Here is a 17944-nt window from a genome sequence, read left to right as displayed (position 1 = left end):
GCTTGTGATTTGAGGGGGATAATTCACCACCGAGGGAATCTACTCTGTCTTCTATTTCCCGTATTTCAGACTCAAAGGGATGAGAAAGACATCATGGTGCAATACGTTTTATTTAATAAAAACAATTCCTTTTAAAATCCACGCAAGGTATATAACAGAGGACTCTCACCATTTGCGCATGTTCACAATGCAATTGTAGACCATAAGAGCTTAAGATGTAACAAAGCAGGCATCCCTGGAAACTCCTTCGCAGTGATGAGAGCCTCTGCAATCCTCCTCAGCGTGTAGATAGCCGACTGGTTTCGATACAAAGTATCTTCTTCAAGGCTGGTGTATGAATGACACCCTGTATGGGTTTTTATACCCCAATGGAGTAATGCAGAGGCTCTGCCTAATTCCAGACATAGATTACCTATCCATTATGGGTCTCCAGGGATGACATACAATACATACAAAGTCCGTTACACATATTATAGCAATCCCCGCTGCCGCAGCTGTTCTTAATCTGACATATCTCATGCCGGAGACAGCGCTTCCGGCGTCATCGTCTTTAGCCGGATATGACGTTTGCGTTCCAAAAGATATGCGTCTGGTGACCATCACCGGACGTGAGGTATGCGTTCCATTTGCCGATTTGCGTTCCACGCTGTACGGAAGTGGAGTTAATGTCACTCCGTTTTCTCTGTCTAATGTCCTTTGATAGCGTGGATAGCAGCATATATTCTATTCAAAGTGCAGGTGCTTATGTGTCCTCGGGAGAAGGGGCATAAAATTCAAGATATTAGCGAGAATCATGTTTAGCATATCTTTAAAATGGTAACGGATAAAAACATTACATTAATATCAAACAGAATATAAATATAATAAAAAATTGATAAAAATCATAGAAACCATTTAGTCTCAAAATCCTTATTTAGTCCTCCAGGTATGAGTGTCCCATAATTAAAAATTATGGACATCTCACATTTCGCTAATTTCTTATTAAAATCTCCCCCTCTTGTACCTGGGGTTACTTTTTGTAAAATATAAAAAAAAATTATTTCCTTAGTATTGCACTGGTGGGAATTTTTAAAATGTGCTGATAACGCATGCACATCTAGACCTTTCTTAATATTCCTAAGATGTTCGCTGAGTCTGATTTTGAACGGTCTTGTAGTTCTGCCAATATAGAACTTGGAACAATTACATTCGATAGCATATATCACATTGTTCGAATGACAAGTCAAGAAATCTCTTATTTTGAAAATTTTGCCATAAATCTCGAGCACCTCTTTTTTCATTCCAAAAGTATTGGGTATATTTTTACATCCAACACAATCCCCGCATCGATAAAAACCTTTAGATGAAACAATCGATTTTTGGGGGGAAGGTGGGCACATGCTTTGGACTAGTTTATTCTTCAGATTCGGGGCTGATAATGTTGGGGACTGGGGGGATTTTATCTCCAACCACCGGATCCTTTTGGAGAAGGGACCAATGTTTTTTGCGTATTTTTTTAACACTAAAGTGCTGAGATGAAAAATTGGTTATAAAAGACCACTTAAAACGTTCGGATTGATCACGTTCAGTCTTTCTTTTTTTGACCAGCAGATCGTCTCTTTTTAATTGTTCAACTTTAGTTATGGTACTATCTACAGATTTTTCCTCATATCCACTATTAACGAAATTTACTTTCATTTCATCTGCTTGTTTCAAATAGACTGAGGTGTCTGTACAATTTCTCCGAAGTCTCTGTAATTGGCTCATTGGTATGGTATCGAGCCATTGTTGTTGGTGACAACTTTCTTTATTAATGTATGACCTGGAATCTGTTGGTTTTACAAAATTACGTGTCTTAATAGTGCCATCTTCAATATAGATGACTAGGTCCAAAAAGTTGACATGATTTTTACTAATGTCAAAAGACAGTTTAATGCCCCTATCATTAGTATTTAGGTACTCGCAGAAAAGGTCAAGGGTCTCTCTGTCACCCTTCCAAAGAAAAAGAATATCATCTATATACTGCCGCCATGAGACCAGGTTTGCCCCATATGGGTGGTGGGACCAGATATAATCGGTCTCCCACGCACCCATAAAAATGTTGGCATAACTGGGGGCAAACCTGGTACCCATGGCGGTCCCCCTCTTTTGTATATAGAAATCCTCCTTGAACAGGAAGTAGTTGTTGTACAAGATAAATTCAATGCCTTTTACCAAAAATTCTTGTAAATTATGTTCTAAATTGGTTCTCTGTAAGGCCTTTTTAACCAAAATTTTCAAAATAAGAGATTTCTTGACTTGTCATTCGAACAATGTGATATATGCTATCGAATGTAATTGTTCCAAGTTCTATATTGGCAGAACTACAAGACCGTTCAAAATCAGACTCAGCGAACATCTTAGGAATATTAAGAAAGGTCTAGATGTGCATGCGTTATCAGCACATTTTAAAAATTCCCACCAGTGCAATACTAAGGAAATAATTTTTTTTTATATTTTACAAAAAGTAACCCCAGGTACAAGAGGGGGAGATTTTAATAAGAAATTAGCGAAATGTGAGATGTCCATAATTTTTAATTATGGGACACTCATACCTGGAGGACTAAATAAGGATTTTGAGACTAAATGGTTTCTATGATTTTTATCAATTTTTTATTATATTTATATTCTGTTTGATATTAATGTAATGTTTTTATCCGTTACCATTTTAAAGATATGCTAAACATGATTCTCGCTAATATCTTGAATTTTATGCCCCTTCTCCCGAGGACACATAAGCACCTGCACTTTGAATAGAATATATGCTGCTATCCACGCTATCAAAGGACATTAGACAGAGAAAACAGAGTGACATTACCCCACTTCCGTACAGCGTGGAACGCAAATCGGCAAATGGAACGCATACCTCACATCCGGTGATGGTCACCAGACGCATATCTTTTGGAACGCAAACGTCATATCCGGCTAAAGACGATGACGCCGGAAGTGCTGTCTCCGGCATGAGATATGTCAGATTAAGAACAGCTGCGGCAGCGGGGATTGCTATAATATGTGTAACGGACTTTGTATGTATTGTATGTCATCCCTGGAGACCCATAATGGATAGGTAATCTATGTCTGGAATTAGGCAGAGCCTCTGCATTACTCCATTGGGGTATAAAAACCCATACAGGGTGTCATTCATACACCAGCCTTGAAGAAGATACTTTGTATCGAAACCGGTCGGCTAGCTACACGCTGAGGAGGATTGCAGAGGCTCTCATCACTGCGAAGGAGTTTCCAGGGATGCCTGCTTTGTTACATCTTAAGCTCTTATGGTCTACAATTGCATTGTGGACATGCGCAAATGGTGAGAGTCCTCTGTTATATATCTTGCGTGGATTTTAAAAGGAATTGTTTTTATTAAATAAAACGTATTGCACCATGATGTCTTTCTCATCCCTTTGAGTCTGAAATACGGGAAATAGAAGACAGAGTGGATTCCCTCGGTGGTGAATTATCCCCCTCAAATCACAAGCGCATTTGTCTACTGTTAATCAGGTAGACAAAAAATCTGGTACGAGTCTTCAACATTTAAAGGCGTATCACATTTAAAATTCTCTGTTAACAATATTACACTATTGTGTTTTTTCTTTCTTCTTTTTGGGTGTAACTCACATGAGAACAAGAAAGAATTTATATTAGCGCTGAGGAAACCATTCATATCCTGTATGGTATTGTACAGCACAAAATTGCCATAACGTATAGTGAAAACTGGAAACAACCACTCTGAATGAGCTATCTCCTACCACTTTTTCTATTTCAAAAAGTGGCACAGTCATCAAAAGCAAGCAACATCCATAAGAAACAGAGTTGCCAACTGCCTTCTTGCTGAGAAGAGAGCCCTTTAACTCATCATTGTGGTTGGTGAGTTTGGACACTTTCAAGCACATTTCTCCCATCATTGCCTATAGAAATGATCCCTGAAAGTATAGTCTTAATTCCCATTTGTTGATGGTTTAGCTAGACCATAAGAATCAGTATTTAAAGTAATGGAGACATTTTTGTACCATTTTTGAAAGTGGGTAATCGTATTGTTAACCAATTTTCACAAACATAACCTGCTCCACAAATTGAATGATTAAAGTATACAAACTTTAAATGGTTTGTTGTAAGTCTAGAGACATTTTAAAATAGAATTATTTAGCAGATTATAATATTGGCATACATAAAGATGTTGGTCTTAAATATCAAACAGAATACTTAGCAATTAAAATAATGCACTAATATTACTATCGAAAATCTATTGGTAATTTCATCATTTCCCACATTGCATTCAAAAATAAATCAGTGGCTTGCAACTGTAAGCAATTCAGCTGTTACTATTTTGCTAATACTCATTTTAAAACAAATATGCTGCAAACAAAATTGTTTTAAATGCATCAGTCCTCATAAAAATAAATCACTTGTACAAGATTAAAAGTCAAACGCAAATACTCATTCAAAAACATTTTTCTCTACTAATCAACGTTCAAATTCAGAAATGTAAAGATATGTAGACCCATATTTACTCAAACACACACAACTACAGCACAAAATTGCCATAACGTATAGTGAAAACTGGAAACAACCACTCTGAATGAGCTCTCTCCTACCACTTTTTCTATTTCAAAAAGTGGCACAGTCATCAAAAGCAAGCAACATCCATAAGAAACAGAGTTGCCAACTGCCTTCATGCTGAGAAGAGAGCCCTTTAACTCATCATTGTGGTTAGTGAGTTTGGACACTTGCAAGCACATTTCTCCCATCATTGCCTATAGAAATGATCCCTGAAAGTATAGTCTTAATTCCCATTTGTTGATGGTTTAGCTAGACTATAAGAATCAGTATTTAAAGTAATGGAGACATTTTTGTACCATTTTTGAAAGTGGGTAATCGTATTGTTACCCAATTTTCACAAACATAACCTGCTCCACAAATTGAATGATTAAAGTATACAAACTTTAAATGGTTTGTTGTAAGTCTAGAGACATTTTAAAATAGAATTATTTAGCAGATTATAATATTGGCATACACTAAAATGTTGGTCTTAAATATCAAACAGAATACTTAGCAATTAAAATAATGCACTAATATTACTATCGAAAATCTATTGGTAATTTTATCATTTCCCAAATGGCATTCAAAAATAAATCAGTGGCTTGCAACTGTAAGCAATTCAGCTGTTACTATTTTGCTAATACCCATTTTAAAACAAATACGCTGCAAACAAAATTGTTTTAAATGCATCAGTCCTCATAAAAATAAATCACTTGTACAAGATTAAAAGTCAAACGCAAATACTCATTCAAAAACATTTTTCTCTACTAATCAACGTTCAAATTCAGAAATGTAAAGATATGTAGACCCATATTTACTCAAACACACACAACTACAGCACAAAATTGCCATAACGTATAGTGAAAATTGGAAACAACCACTCTGAATGAGCTCTCTTCTACCACTTTTTCTATTTCAAAAAGTGGCACAGTCATCAAAAGCAAGCAACATCCATAAGAAACAGAGTTGCCAACTGCCTTCATGCTGAGACGAGAGCCCTTTAACTCATCATCGTGGTTTGTGAGTTTGGACACTTTCAAGCACATTTCTCCCATCATTGCCTATAGAAATGATCCCTGAAAGTATAGTCTTAATTCCCATTTGTTGATGGTTTAGCTAGACCATAATAATCAGTTTTTAAAGTAATGGAGACATTTTTGTACCATTTTTGAAAGTGGGCAATCGTTTTGTTACCCAATTTTCACAAACATAACCTGCTCCAGAAATTGAATGATTCAAGTATACAAACTATAAATGGTTTGTTGTAAGTCTAGAGACATTTTAAAATGGAATTATTTAGCAGATTATAATATTGGCATACATAAAGATGTTGGTCTTAAATATCAAACAGAATACTTAGCAATTAAAATAATGCACTAATATTACTATCGAAAATCTATTGGTAATTTCATCATTTCCCACATTGCATTAAAAAATAAATCAGTGGCTTGCAACTGTAAGCAATTCAGCTGTTACTATTTTGCTAATACCCATTTTAAAACAAATACGCTGCAAACAAAATTGTTTTAAATGCATCAGTCCTCATAAAAATAAATCACTTGTACAAGATTAAAAGTCAAACGCAAATACTCATTCAAAAATATTTTTCTCTACTAATCAACGTTCAAATTCAGAAACGTAAAGATATGTAGACCCATATTTATTTAAACACACACAACTACAGCACAAAATTGCCATAACGTATTGTGAAAACTGGAAATAACCACTCTGAATGAGCTCTCTCCTACCACTTTTTCTATTTCAAAAAGTGGCACAGTCATCAAAAGCAAGCAACATCCATAAGAAACAGAGTTGCCAACTGCCTTCATGCTGAGAAGAAAGCCCTTTAACTCATCATTGTGGTTAGCGAGTTTGGACACTTTCAAGCACATTTCTCCCATCATTGCCTATAGAAATGATCCCAGAAAGTATAGTCTTAATTCCCATTTGTTGATGGTTTAGCTAGACCATAAGAATCAGTATTTAAAGTAATGGAGACATTTTTGTACCATTTTTGAAAGTGGGTAATCGTATTGTTACCCAATTTTCACAAACATAACCTGCTCCACAAATTGAATGATTAAAGTATACAAACTATAAATGGTTTGTTGTAAGTCTAGAGACATTTTAAAATATAATTATTTAGCAGATTATAATATTGGCATACACTAAGATGTTGGTCTTAAATATCAAACAGAATACTTAGCAATTAAAATAATGCACTAATATTACTATCGAAAATCTATTGGTAATTTTATCATTTCCCAAATTGCATTCAAAAATAAATCAGTGGCTTGCAACTGTAAGCAATTCAGCTGTTACTATTTTGCTAATACCCATTTTAAAACAAATACGCTGCAAACAAAATTGTTTTAAATGAATCAGTCCTCATAAAAATAAATCACTTGTACAAGATTAAAAGTCAAACGCAAATACTCATTCAAAAACATTTTTCACTACTAATCAACGTTCAAATTCAGAAACGTAAAGATATGTAGACCCATATTTACTCAAACACACACAACTACAGCACAAAATTGCCATAACGTATAGTGAAAACTGGAAACAACCACTCTGAATGAGCTCTCTCCTACCACTTTTTCTATTTCAAAAAGTGGCACAGTCATCAAAAGCAAGCAACATCCATAAGAAACAGAGTTGCCAACTGCCTTCATGCTGAGACGAGAGCCCTTTAACTCATCATCGTGGTTTGTGAGTTTGGACACTTTCAAGCACATTTCTCCCATCATTGCCTATAAAAATGATCCCTGAAAGTATAGTCTTAATTCCCATTTGTTGATGGTTTAGCTAGACCATAATAATCAGTATTTAAAGTAATGGAGACATTTTTGTACCATTTTTGAAAGTGGGCAATCGTTTTGTTACCCAATTTTCACAAACATAACCTGCTCCAGAAATTGAATGATTCAAGTATACAAACTATAAATGGTTTGTTGTAAGTCTAGAGACATTTTAAAATAGAATTATTTAGCAGATTATAATATTGGCATACATAAAGATGTTGGTCTTAAATATCAAACAGAATACTTAGCAATTAAAATAATGCACTAATATTACTATCGAAAATCTATTGGTAATTTCATCATTTCCCACATTGCATTAAAAAATAAATCAGTGGCTTGCAACTGTAAGCAATTCAGCTGTTACTATTTTGCTAATACCCATTTTAAAACAAATACGCTGCAAACAAAATTGTTTTAAATGCATCAGTCCTCATAAAAATAAATCGCTTGTACAAGATTAAAAGTCAAACGCAAATACTCATTCAAAAATATTTTTCTCTACTAATCAACGTTCAAATTCAGAAACGTAAAGATATGTAGACCCATATTTATTTAAACACACACAACTACAGCACAAAATTGCCATAACGTATAGTGAAAACTGGAAATAACCACTCTGAATGAGCTCTCTCCTACCACTTTTTCTATTTCAAAAAGTGGCACAGTCATCAAAAGCAAGCAACATCCATAAGAAACAGAGTTGCCAACTGCCTTCATGCTGAGAAGAAAGCCCTTTAACTCATCATTGTGGTTGGTGAGTTTGGACACTTTCAAGCACATTTCTCCCATCATTGCCTATAGAAATGATCCCAGAAAGTATAGTCTTAATTCCCATTTGTTGATGGTTTAGCTAGACCATAAGAATCAGTATTTAAAGTAATGGAGACATTTTTGTACCATTTTTGAAAGTGGGTAATCGTATTGTTACCCAATTTTCACAAACATAACCTGCTCCACAAATTGAATGATTAAAGTATACAAACTATAAATGGTTTGTTGTAAGTCTAGAGACATTTTAAAATATAATTATTTAGCAGATTATAATATTGGCATACACTAAGATGTTGGTCTTAAATATCAAACAGAATACTTAGCAATTAAAATAATGCACTAATATTACTATCGAAAATCTATTGGTAATTTTATCATTTCCCAAATTGCATTCAAAAATAAATCAGTGGCTTGCAACTGTAAGCAATTCAGCTGTTACTATTTTGCTAATACCCATTTTAAAACAAATACGCTGCAAACAAAATTGTTTTAAATGCATCAGTCCTCATAAAAATAAATCACTTGTACAAGATTAAAAGTCAAACGCAAATACTCATTCAAAAACATTTTTCTCTACTAATCAACGTTCAAATTCAGAAACGTAAAGATATGTAGACCCATATTTACTCAAACACACACAACTACAGCACAAAATTGCCATAACGTATAGTGAAAACTGGAAACAACTACTCTGAATGAGCTCTCTCCTACCACTTTTTCTATTTCAAAAAGTGGCACAGTCATCAAAAGCAAGCAACATCCATAAGAAACAGAGTTGCCAACTGCCTTCATGCTGAGAAGAGAGCCCTTTAACTCATCATTGTGGTTGGTGAGTTTGGACACTTTCAAGCACATTTCTCCCATCATTGCCTATAGAAATGATCCCTGAAAGTATAGTCTTAATTCCCATTTGTTGATGGTTTAGCTAGACCATAAGAATCAGTATTTAAAGTAATGGAGACATTTTTGTACCATTTTTGAAAGTGGGTAATCGTATTGTTACCCAATTTTCACAAACATAACCTGCTCCACAAATTGAATGATTAAAGTATACAAACTATAAATGGTTTGTTGTAAGTCTAGAGACATTTTAAAATAGAATTATTTAGCAGATTATAATATTGGCATACATAAAGATGTTGGTCTTAAATATCAAACAGAATACTTAGCAATTAAAATAATGCACTAATATTACTATCGAAAATCTATTGGTAATTTCATCATTTCCCACATTGCATTCAAAAATAAATCAGTGGCTTGCAACTTTAAGCAATTCAGCTGTTACTATTTTGCTAATACCCATTTTAAAACAAATATGCTGCAAACAAAATTGTTTTAAATGCATCAGTCCTCATAAAAATAAATCACTTGTACAAGATTAAAAGTCAAACGCAAATACTCATTCAAAAACATTTTTCTCTACTAATCAACGTTCAAATTCAGAAACGTAAACCCATATTTACTCAAACACACACAACTACAGCACAAAATTGCCATAACGTATAGTGAAAACTGGAAACAACCACTCTGAATGAGCTCTCTCCTACCACTTTTTCTATTTCAAAAAGTGGCACAGTCATCAAAAGCAAGCAACATCCATAAGAAACAGAGTTGCCAACTGCCTTCATGCTGAGAAGAGAGCCCTTTAACTCATCATTGTGGTTGGTGGGTTTGGACACTTTCAAGCACATTTCTCCCATCATTGCCTATAGAAATGATCCCTGAAAGTATAGTCTTAATTCCCATTTGTTGATGGTTTAGCTAGACCATAAGAATCAGTATTTAAAGTAATGGAGACATTTTTGTACCATTTTTGAAAGTGGGTAATCGTATTGTTACCCAATTTTCACAAACATAACCTGCTCCACAAATTGAATGATTAAAGTATACAAACTATAAATGGTTTGTTGTAAGTCTAGAGACATTTCAAAATATAATTATTTAGCAGATTATACTATTGGCATACATAAAGATGTTAGTCTTAAATATCAAACAGAATACTTAGCAATTAAAATAATGCACTAATATTACTATCGAAAATCTATTGGTAATTTCATCATTTCCCACATTGCATTCAAAAATAAATCAGTGGCTTGCAACTGTAAGCAATTCAGCTGTTACTATTTTGCTAATACCCATTTTAAAACAAATATGCTGCAAACAAAATTGTTTTAAATGCATCAGTCCTCATAAAAATAAATCACTTGTACAAGATTAAAAGTCAAACGCAAATACACAATCAAAAACATTTTTCTCTACTAATCAACATTCTAATTCAGAAACGTAAAGATATGTAGACCCATATTTACTCAAACACACACAACTACAGCACAAAATTGCCATAACGTATAGTGAAAACTGGGAACAACCACTCTGAATGAGCTCTCTCCTACCACTTTTTCTATTTCAAAAAGTGGCACAGTCATCAAAAGCAAGCAACATCCATAAGAAACAGAGTTGCCAACTACCTTCATGCTGAGAAGAGAGCCCTTTAACTCATCATTGTGGTTGGTGAGTTTGGACACTTTCAAGCACATTTCTACCATCATTGCCTATAGAAATGATCCCTGAAAGTATAGTCTTAATTCCCATTTGTTGATGGTTTAGCTAGACCATAAGAATCAGTATTTAAAGTAATGGAGACATTTTTGTACCATTTTTGAAAGTGGGTAATCGTATTGTTACCCAATTTTCACAAACATAACCTGCTCCACAAATTGAATGATTAAAGTATACAAACTATAAATGGTTTGTTGTAAGTCTAGAGACATTTTAAAATAGAATTATTTAGCAGATTATAATATTGGCATACACTAAGATGTTGGTCTTAAATATCAAACAGAATACTTAGCAATTAAAATAATGCACTAATATTACTATCGAAAATCTATTGGTAATTTTATCATTTCCCAAAATGCATTCAAAAATAAATCAGTGGCTTGCAACTGTAAGCAATTCAGCTTTTACTATTTTGCTAATACCCATTTTAAAACAAATACGCTGCAAACAAAATTGTTTTAAATGCATCAGTCCTCATAAAAATAAATCACTTGTACAAGATTAAAAGTCAAATGCAAATACACAATCAAAAACATTTTTCTCTACTAATCAACGTACAAATTCAGAAAAGTAAAGATATGTAGACCCATATTTACTCAAACACACACAACTACAGCACAAAATTGCCATAACATATAGTGAAAATTGGAAACAACCACTCTGAATGAGCTCTCTCCTACCACTTTTTCTATTTCAAAAAGTGGCACAGTCATCAAAAGCAAGCAACAGCCATAAGAAACAGAGTTGCCAACTGCCTTCATGCTGAGAAGAGAGCCCTTTAACTCATCATTGTGGTTGGTGAGTTTGGACACTTTCAAGCACATTTCTCCCATCATTGCTTATAGAAATGATCCCTGAAAGTATAGTCTTAATTCCCATTTGTTGATGGTTTAGCTAGACCATAAGAATCAGTATTTAAAGTAATGGAGACATTTTTGTACCATTTTTGAAAGTGGGTAATCGTATTGTTACCCAATTTTCACAATCATAACCTGCTCCACAAATTGAATGATTAAAGTATACAAACTATAAATGGTTTGTTGTAAGTCTAGAGACATTTTAAAATAGAATTATTTAGCAGATTATAATATTGGCATACATAAAGATGTTAGTCTTAAATATCAAACAAAATACTTAGCAATTAAAATAATGCACTAATATTACTATCGAAAATCTATTGGTAATTTCATCATTTCCCACATTGCATTCAAAAATAAATCAGTGGCTTGCAACTGTAAGCAATTCAGCTGTTACTATTTTGCTAATACCCATTTTAAAACAAATATGCTGCAAACAAAATTGTTTTAAATGCATCAGTCCTCATAAAAATAAATCACTTGTACAAGATTAAAAGTCAAACGCAAATACTCATTCAAAAACATTTTTCTCTACTAATCAACGTTCAAATTCAGAAACGTAAAGATACTAGGTGATTCATCGCGCCCTACGGGCGCTCTTCACACCGTCGTAAGGGGCTGCGCCCCCTTAATTTGTGAACGTTTGTATATGAGAAATATGATTAGAATTGTATGAAAGATGCCCTGTATTGCAACTTAGGTGTCCGCGAATCGCGGGAGGCGGGGTCGCGGAGGGTGCCGCGAATTACAGGAGGGGGGGTTGTGGGGGGGTGGATGCTGCGAATCGCGGGAGGGGAGGGATTGCAGAGAATCGCGGGAGGGGGGGTCGCGGGGTGGGTTGCCGCAAATCGCGGGAGGGGGGTTACGGGGGCGGGGGTTGCGGCGAATCATGGTAGGGGGGGTCGCGGGGGGTGTGCCGTGAATCACGGGAGGGGGTGTCACGGGGTGGGGTGCCGAGAATCGCGGGGGGGTGTGTGTGTGCCGTGAATCGCGGGAGTGGGGGTTGCGGGGGGGTGGGGGGGGGGGTGTGACGCGAATCGCCACAAGAAAAAATCAACACAGAAAGGTCAACACATGTAAATTTTGACATAAGTGTGGCACTTCATTGGTGTCCATGTCGACACATGAGAATGAATATGAAAATATTCAAAAAATGAAAAAAAACAACTTAAAAAACTCATGTCAACCTTTTTCATTGTCGACCATAGCCATGTCAGTGTTTTACATGTGCAATTTAATTCTGGAGCTGCCGCGAATGGCGGGGGGGTGCCGCGAATTGCGGGAGGGGGGGTCGCGGGGGTGGGTGCCGCGAATCGCGGGAGGGGGGGTTACGGGGCGGGGGTTGCGGCGAATCATGGGAGGGGGGGGTCGCGGGGGTGTGCCGTGAATCACGGGAGGGGGGGTCACGGGGTGGGGTGCCGAGAATCGCTGGGGAGGTGTGTGTGTGTGTGTGTGCCGTGAATCGCGGGAGTGGGGGTTGTGGGGGGGGGGGTGGGGGGGTGTGACGCAAATCGCCACAAGAAAAAATCAACACAGAAAGGTCAACACATGTAAATGTTGACATAAGTGTGGCACTTCATTGGTGTCCATGTCGACACATGAGAATGAATATGAAAATATTCAAAAAATGAAAAAAAAAACTTCAAAAACTCATGTCAACCTTTTTCATTGTCGACCATAGCCATGTCAGTGTTTTCCATGTGCAATTTAATTCTGGAGCTGCCGCGAATCACGGGGGGTGCCGCGAATTGCGGGAGGGGGGGGTCGCGGGGTTGGGTGCCGCGAATCGCTGGAGAGCGGGGTTCACAGGGGTTCCGGTGGGGGGTTGCCGCGAATTGCGGGAGGTGGGGGGTCACGGGGGGTGCCGCGAATCGCGGGGGGGGTTGCGGGGGGGTGTGACGCGAATCGCCACAAGAAAAAATCAACACAGAAAGGTCAACACATGTAAATGTTGACATAAGTGTGCCACTTCATTGGTGTCCATGTTGACACATGACAATGAATATGAAAACATTCAAAAAATGAAATAAATCTTCAAAAACTCATGTCAACCTTTTTCATTGTCGACCATAGCCGTGCCAGTGTTTTGCATGTGCCATTTAATCCTGGGGCTGCCGCGAATCGCGGGGGGTGCCGCGATTTGCGGGAGGGGGGGGGTTGCGGGGGGTGGGTGCCGCGAATCGCGGGAGAGCGGGGTTCATGGGGGTTCCGGTGCGGGGTTGCCGTGAATTGCGGGAGGGGGGGGTCGCAGGGGGGTGCCGGGGTGCCGCGAATCACCGGAGGGGGGGTTGCGGGGGGTGTGACGCAAATCGCCACAAGAAAAAAATCAACACAGAAAGGTCAACACATGTAAATGTTGACATAAGTGTGGCACTTCATTGGTGTCCATGTCGACACATGAGAATGAATATGAAAATATTCAAAAAATGACAAAAAAACTTCAAAAACTCATGTCAACCTTTTTCATTGTCGACCATAGCCATGTCAGTGTTTTCCATGTGCAATTTAATTCTGGAGCTGCCGCGAATCATGGGGGGGTGCAGCGAATTGCGGGAGGTGGGGTCGCGGGGGTGGGTGCCGCAAATCGCGGGAGGGCGGGGTTCACAGGGGTTCCGGTGGGGGGTTGCCGTGAATTGCGGGAGGTGGGGGGTCACGGGCGGTGCCGCGAATCGCGGGAGGGGGGGTTGCGGGGGGGTGTGACGCGAATCGCCACAAGAAAAAATCAACATAGAAAGGTCAACACATGACAATGACACTTCATTGGTGTCCATGTCGACACATGACAATGAATATGAAACAATTAAAAAAATTAAAAATAAATCTTCAAAAACTCATGTCAACCTTTTTCATTGTCGACCATAGCCATGTCAGTGTTTTGCATGTGCCATTTAATCCTGGGGCTGCTGCGAATTGCGGGGGGGGTGCCGCGAATCGCGGGAGGGGGGTCGCAGGGGGGGTGCCGCCAATCGTGCAACGGGGGGTCGCGGGGGGTTCTTTTTGCCGCGAATCGCGGGAGGGAGGTCGCGGGGGGGTGTTTTTTCCGCGATCCGGGGGGGGGGTCACGGGGGAGGGTTTGCCGCGATTCGCGGGAGGGGGGGTCGCGGGGTGCTGGTTATGCCGCGAATTGCGGGAGGGGTCGTGGGGGGGTTCTTTTTGCAGCGAAATGCAGGAGGGGGGGTCGCGAGGGTGTTTTTGCTGCGAATCGCGGTAGGGGGGGTCGCGGGGGAGCGGGTGTTTTTGCCGCGAATCGCGGGAGGGGCGCGCGGGGGGGGGGAGGTTTTGACGCAAATCGCGGGAGGGGGGCGCTCACCTGGTGGCTGTGGAGTAGCAGTGTGCTGGGCAACATGGGAAGGCAGTGGGTGTCTGGCACTGTCTGTGGGCTCACTGGGCTGGTTCTCTGTCACATACCTCCCAACATGACCCTCTCCAGGAGGGACACAATGCTCTGTTTCTAGACTTCCCCTTAATGTATGATTGCCATCACCTGTTTTAAACAGGTTAATTTCTCAGAAAGGTGTTCAGCACAGATGAAGGCAATCACACATTAAGAGGAAAGTCCAGGAACAGAGCGTTATAGACACAGACACCCACTTTGAGTGACAGATGTAGCCAAATATATAGGAGATGTAGACCCATATTTACTCAAACACACACAACTACAGCACAAAATTGCCATAACGTATAGTGAAAACTGGAAACAACCACTCTGAATGAGCTCTCTCCTACCACTTTTTCTATTTCAAAAAGTGGCACAGTCATCAAAAGCAAGCAACATCCACAAGAAACAGAGTTGCCAACTGCCTTCATGCTGAGAAGAGAGCCCTTTAACTCATCATTGTGGTTGGTGAGTTTGGACACTTTCAAGCACATTTCTCCCATCATTGCCTATAGAAATGATCCCTGAAAGTATAGTCTTAATTCCCATTTGTTGATGGTTTAGCTAGACCATAAGAATCAGTATTTAAAGTAATGGAGACATTTTTGTACCATTTTTGAAAGTGGGTAATCGTATTGTTACCCAATTTTCACAAACATAACCTGCTCCACAAATTGAATGATTAAAGTATACAAACTATAAATGGTTTGTTGTAAGTCTAGAGACATTTTAAAATAGAATTATTTAGCAGATTATAATATTGGCATACATTAAGATGTTGGTCTTAAATATCAAACAGAATACTTAGCAATTAAAATAATGCACTAATATTACTATCGAAAATCTATTGGTAATTTTATCATTTCCCAAAATGCATTCAAAAATAAATCAGTGGCTTGCAACTGTAAGCAATTCAGCTTTTACTATTTTGCTAATACCCATTTTAAAACAAATACGCTGCAAACAAAATTGTTTTAAATGCATCAGTCCTCATAAAAATAAATCACTTGTACAAGATTAAAAGTCAAATGCAAATACACAATCAAAAACATTTTTCTCTACTAATCAACGTACAAATTCAGAAACGTAAAGATATGTAGACCCATATTTACTCAAACACACACAACTACAGCACAAAATTACCATAACGTATAGTGAAAACTGGAAACAACCACTCTGAATGAGCTCTCTCCTACCACTTTTTCTATTTCAAAAAGTGGCACAGTCATCAAAAGCAAGCAACATCCATAAGAAACAGAGTTGCCAACTGCCTTCATGCTGAGAAGAGAGCCCTTTAACTCATCATTGTGGTTGGTGAGTTTGGACACTTTCAAGCACATTTCTCCCATCATTGCCTATAGAAATGATCCCTGAAAGTATAGTCTTAATTCCCATTTGTTGATGGTTTAGCTAGACCATAAAAATCAGTATTTAAAGTAATGGAGACATTTTTGTACCATTTTTGAAAGTGGGTAATCGTATTGTTACCCAATTTTCACAATCATAACCTGCTCCACAAATTGAATGATTAAAGTATACAAACTATAAATGGTTTGTTGTAAGTCTAGAGACATTTTAAAATAGAATTATTTAGCAGATTATAATATTGGCATACATAAAGATGTTAGTCTTAAATATCAAACAGAATACTTAGCAATTAAAATAATGCACTAATATTACTATCGAAAATCTATTGGTAATTTCATCATTTCCCACATTGCATTCAAAAATAAATCAGTGGCTTGCAACTGTAAGCAATTCAGCTGTTACTATTTTGCTAATACCCATTTTAAAACAAATATGCTGCAAACAAAATTGTTTTAAATGCATCAGTCCTCATAAAAATAAATCACTTGTACAAGATTAAAAGTCAAACGCAAATACACAATCAAAAACATTTTTCTCTACTAATCAACGTTCAAATTCAGAAACGTAAAGATATGTAGACCCATATTTACTCAAACACACACAACTACAGCACAAAATTGCCATAACGTATAGTGAAAACTGGGAACAACCACTCTGAATGAGCTCTCTCCTACCACTTTTTCTATTTCAAAAAGTGGCACAGTCATCAAAAGCAAGCAACATCCATAAGAAACAGAGTTGCCAACTGCCTTCATGCTGAGAAGAGAACCCTTTAACTCATCATTGTGGTTGGTGAGTTTGGATACTTTCAAGCACATTTCTCCCATCATTGCCTATAGAAATGATCCCTGAAAGTATAGTCTTAATTCCCATTTGTTGATGGTTTAGCTAGACCATAAGAATCAGTATTTAAAATAATGGAGACATTTTTGTACCATTTTTTAAAGTGGGTAATCGTATTGTTACCCAATTTTCACAAACATAACCTGCTCCACAAATTGAATGATTAAAGTATACAAACTATAAATGGTTTGTTGTAAGTCTGGAGACATTTTAAAATAGAATTATTTAGCAGATTATAATATTGGCATACATAAAGATGTTGGTCTTAAATATCAAACAGAATACTTAGCAATTAAAATAATGCACTAATATTACTATCGAAAATCTATTGGTAATTTCATCATTTCCCACATTGCATTCAAAAATAAATCAGTGGCTTGGACGCTGGAGAGCTGACTCCCTCCTACTACTCACTCACGCACGCCGCCATGATCACGCCCCTCCAGCGTCCCTCCATCCCCCGCCGCCTGCTGCTACCCTGTCTCCCGCCGCGGCATGCTAATAACCGCCACGTGAAGCCCCGCCACTGGCCGCCGAGTGACCCGCTGCTGGAGGACGATCCCTGGAGACGTGATCCAGGCACAGTGTGTGGAGAGCGCCCCCTACTCCTACTCCTACCGACTCGACTTGTGTGGGGGAACGGAGAGACGGAGGGACCGATGGCAGGCCTGTGAGAGAGTCCTAAGAAGCGCTTTGGTGCGCGGCATCGTAGCAACCTGCTCTCTCCCCTGATATTCAGCCGAGCTGCCGGGTGGAAGTGTGAACCTCCGTGAGTGCAGAGTGTGCAGAGCCCCCCGCTAGCGATATTG

General features: G+C 38.1%; 13 non-coding genes across 13 annotated transcripts; all 13 read right to left on the bottom strand.

The window, feature by feature from the left end:
• Positions 1–3741: 3741 nt before the first annotated feature.
• LOC146061271 (small nucleolar RNA U3) lies at positions 3742–3957 on the bottom strand. Its single transcript, XR_014470797.1, has one exon. It is a non-coding gene; the product is annotated as a small nucleolar RNA U3 (small nucleolar RNA).
• A 630-nt stretch (positions 3958–4587) lies between these two features.
• LOC146061087 (small nucleolar RNA U3) lies at positions 4588–4803 on the bottom strand. The gene has a single exon (XR_014470637.1). It is a non-coding gene; the product is annotated as a small nucleolar RNA U3 (small nucleolar RNA).
• A 630-nt stretch (positions 4804–5433) lies between these two features.
• LOC146061054 (small nucleolar RNA U3) lies at positions 5434–5649 on the bottom strand. Its single transcript, XR_014470609.1, has one exon. It is a non-coding gene; the product is annotated as a small nucleolar RNA U3 (small nucleolar RNA).
• A 630-nt stretch (positions 5650–6279) lies between these two features.
• LOC146061212 (small nucleolar RNA U3) lies at positions 6280–6495 on the bottom strand. Its single transcript, XR_014470745.1, has one exon. It is a non-coding gene; the product is annotated as a small nucleolar RNA U3 (small nucleolar RNA).
• A 630-nt stretch (positions 6496–7125) lies between these two features.
• LOC146061281 (small nucleolar RNA U3) lies at positions 7126–7341 on the bottom strand. Its single transcript, XR_014470806.1, has one exon. It is a non-coding gene; the product is annotated as a small nucleolar RNA U3 (small nucleolar RNA).
• A 630-nt stretch (positions 7342–7971) lies between these two features.
• Positions 7972–8187, bottom strand: LOC146061189 (small nucleolar RNA U3). The gene has a single exon (XR_014470727.1). It is a non-coding gene; the product is annotated as a small nucleolar RNA U3 (small nucleolar RNA).
• A 630-nt stretch (positions 8188–8817) lies between these two features.
• Positions 8818–9033, bottom strand: LOC146061267 (small nucleolar RNA U3). The gene has a single exon (XR_014470794.1). It is a non-coding gene; the product is annotated as a small nucleolar RNA U3 (small nucleolar RNA).
• A 620-nt stretch (positions 9034–9653) lies between these two features.
• On the bottom strand, positions 9654–9869 carry LOC146060971 (small nucleolar RNA U3). Its single transcript, XR_014470537.1, has one exon. It is a non-coding gene; the product is annotated as a small nucleolar RNA U3 (small nucleolar RNA).
• A 630-nt stretch (positions 9870–10499) lies between these two features.
• Positions 10500–10715, bottom strand: LOC146061052 (small nucleolar RNA U3). The gene has a single exon (XR_014470608.1). It is a non-coding gene; the product is annotated as a small nucleolar RNA U3 (small nucleolar RNA).
• A 630-nt stretch (positions 10716–11345) lies between these two features.
• LOC146061333 (small nucleolar RNA U3) lies at positions 11346–11561 on the bottom strand. The gene has a single exon (XR_014470851.1). It is a non-coding gene; the product is annotated as a small nucleolar RNA U3 (small nucleolar RNA).
• A 3687-nt stretch (positions 11562–15248) lies between these two features.
• LOC146061088 (small nucleolar RNA U3) lies at positions 15249–15464 on the bottom strand. Its single transcript, XR_014470638.1, has one exon. It is a non-coding gene; the product is annotated as a small nucleolar RNA U3 (small nucleolar RNA).
• A 630-nt stretch (positions 15465–16094) lies between these two features.
• Positions 16095–16310, bottom strand: LOC146061033 (small nucleolar RNA U3). The gene has a single exon (XR_014470592.1). It is a non-coding gene; the product is annotated as a small nucleolar RNA U3 (small nucleolar RNA).
• Positions 16311–16940: 630 nt separating this feature from the next.
• Positions 16941–17156, bottom strand: LOC146061086 (small nucleolar RNA U3). The gene has a single exon (XR_014470636.1). It is a non-coding gene; the product is annotated as a small nucleolar RNA U3 (small nucleolar RNA).
• Between the last annotated feature and the right edge of the window lie 788 nt (positions 17157–17944).

This window comes from Crinia signifera, chromosome 2 (genome assembly GCF_055691185.1).
Source record: "Crinia signifera chromosome 2, ASM5569118v1, whole genome shotgun sequence".
NCBI lineage: Eukaryota > Metazoa > Chordata > Amphibia > Anura > Myobatrachidae > Crinia > Crinia signifera.
This window is presented reverse-complemented; position numbering and strand designations above follow the sequence as displayed.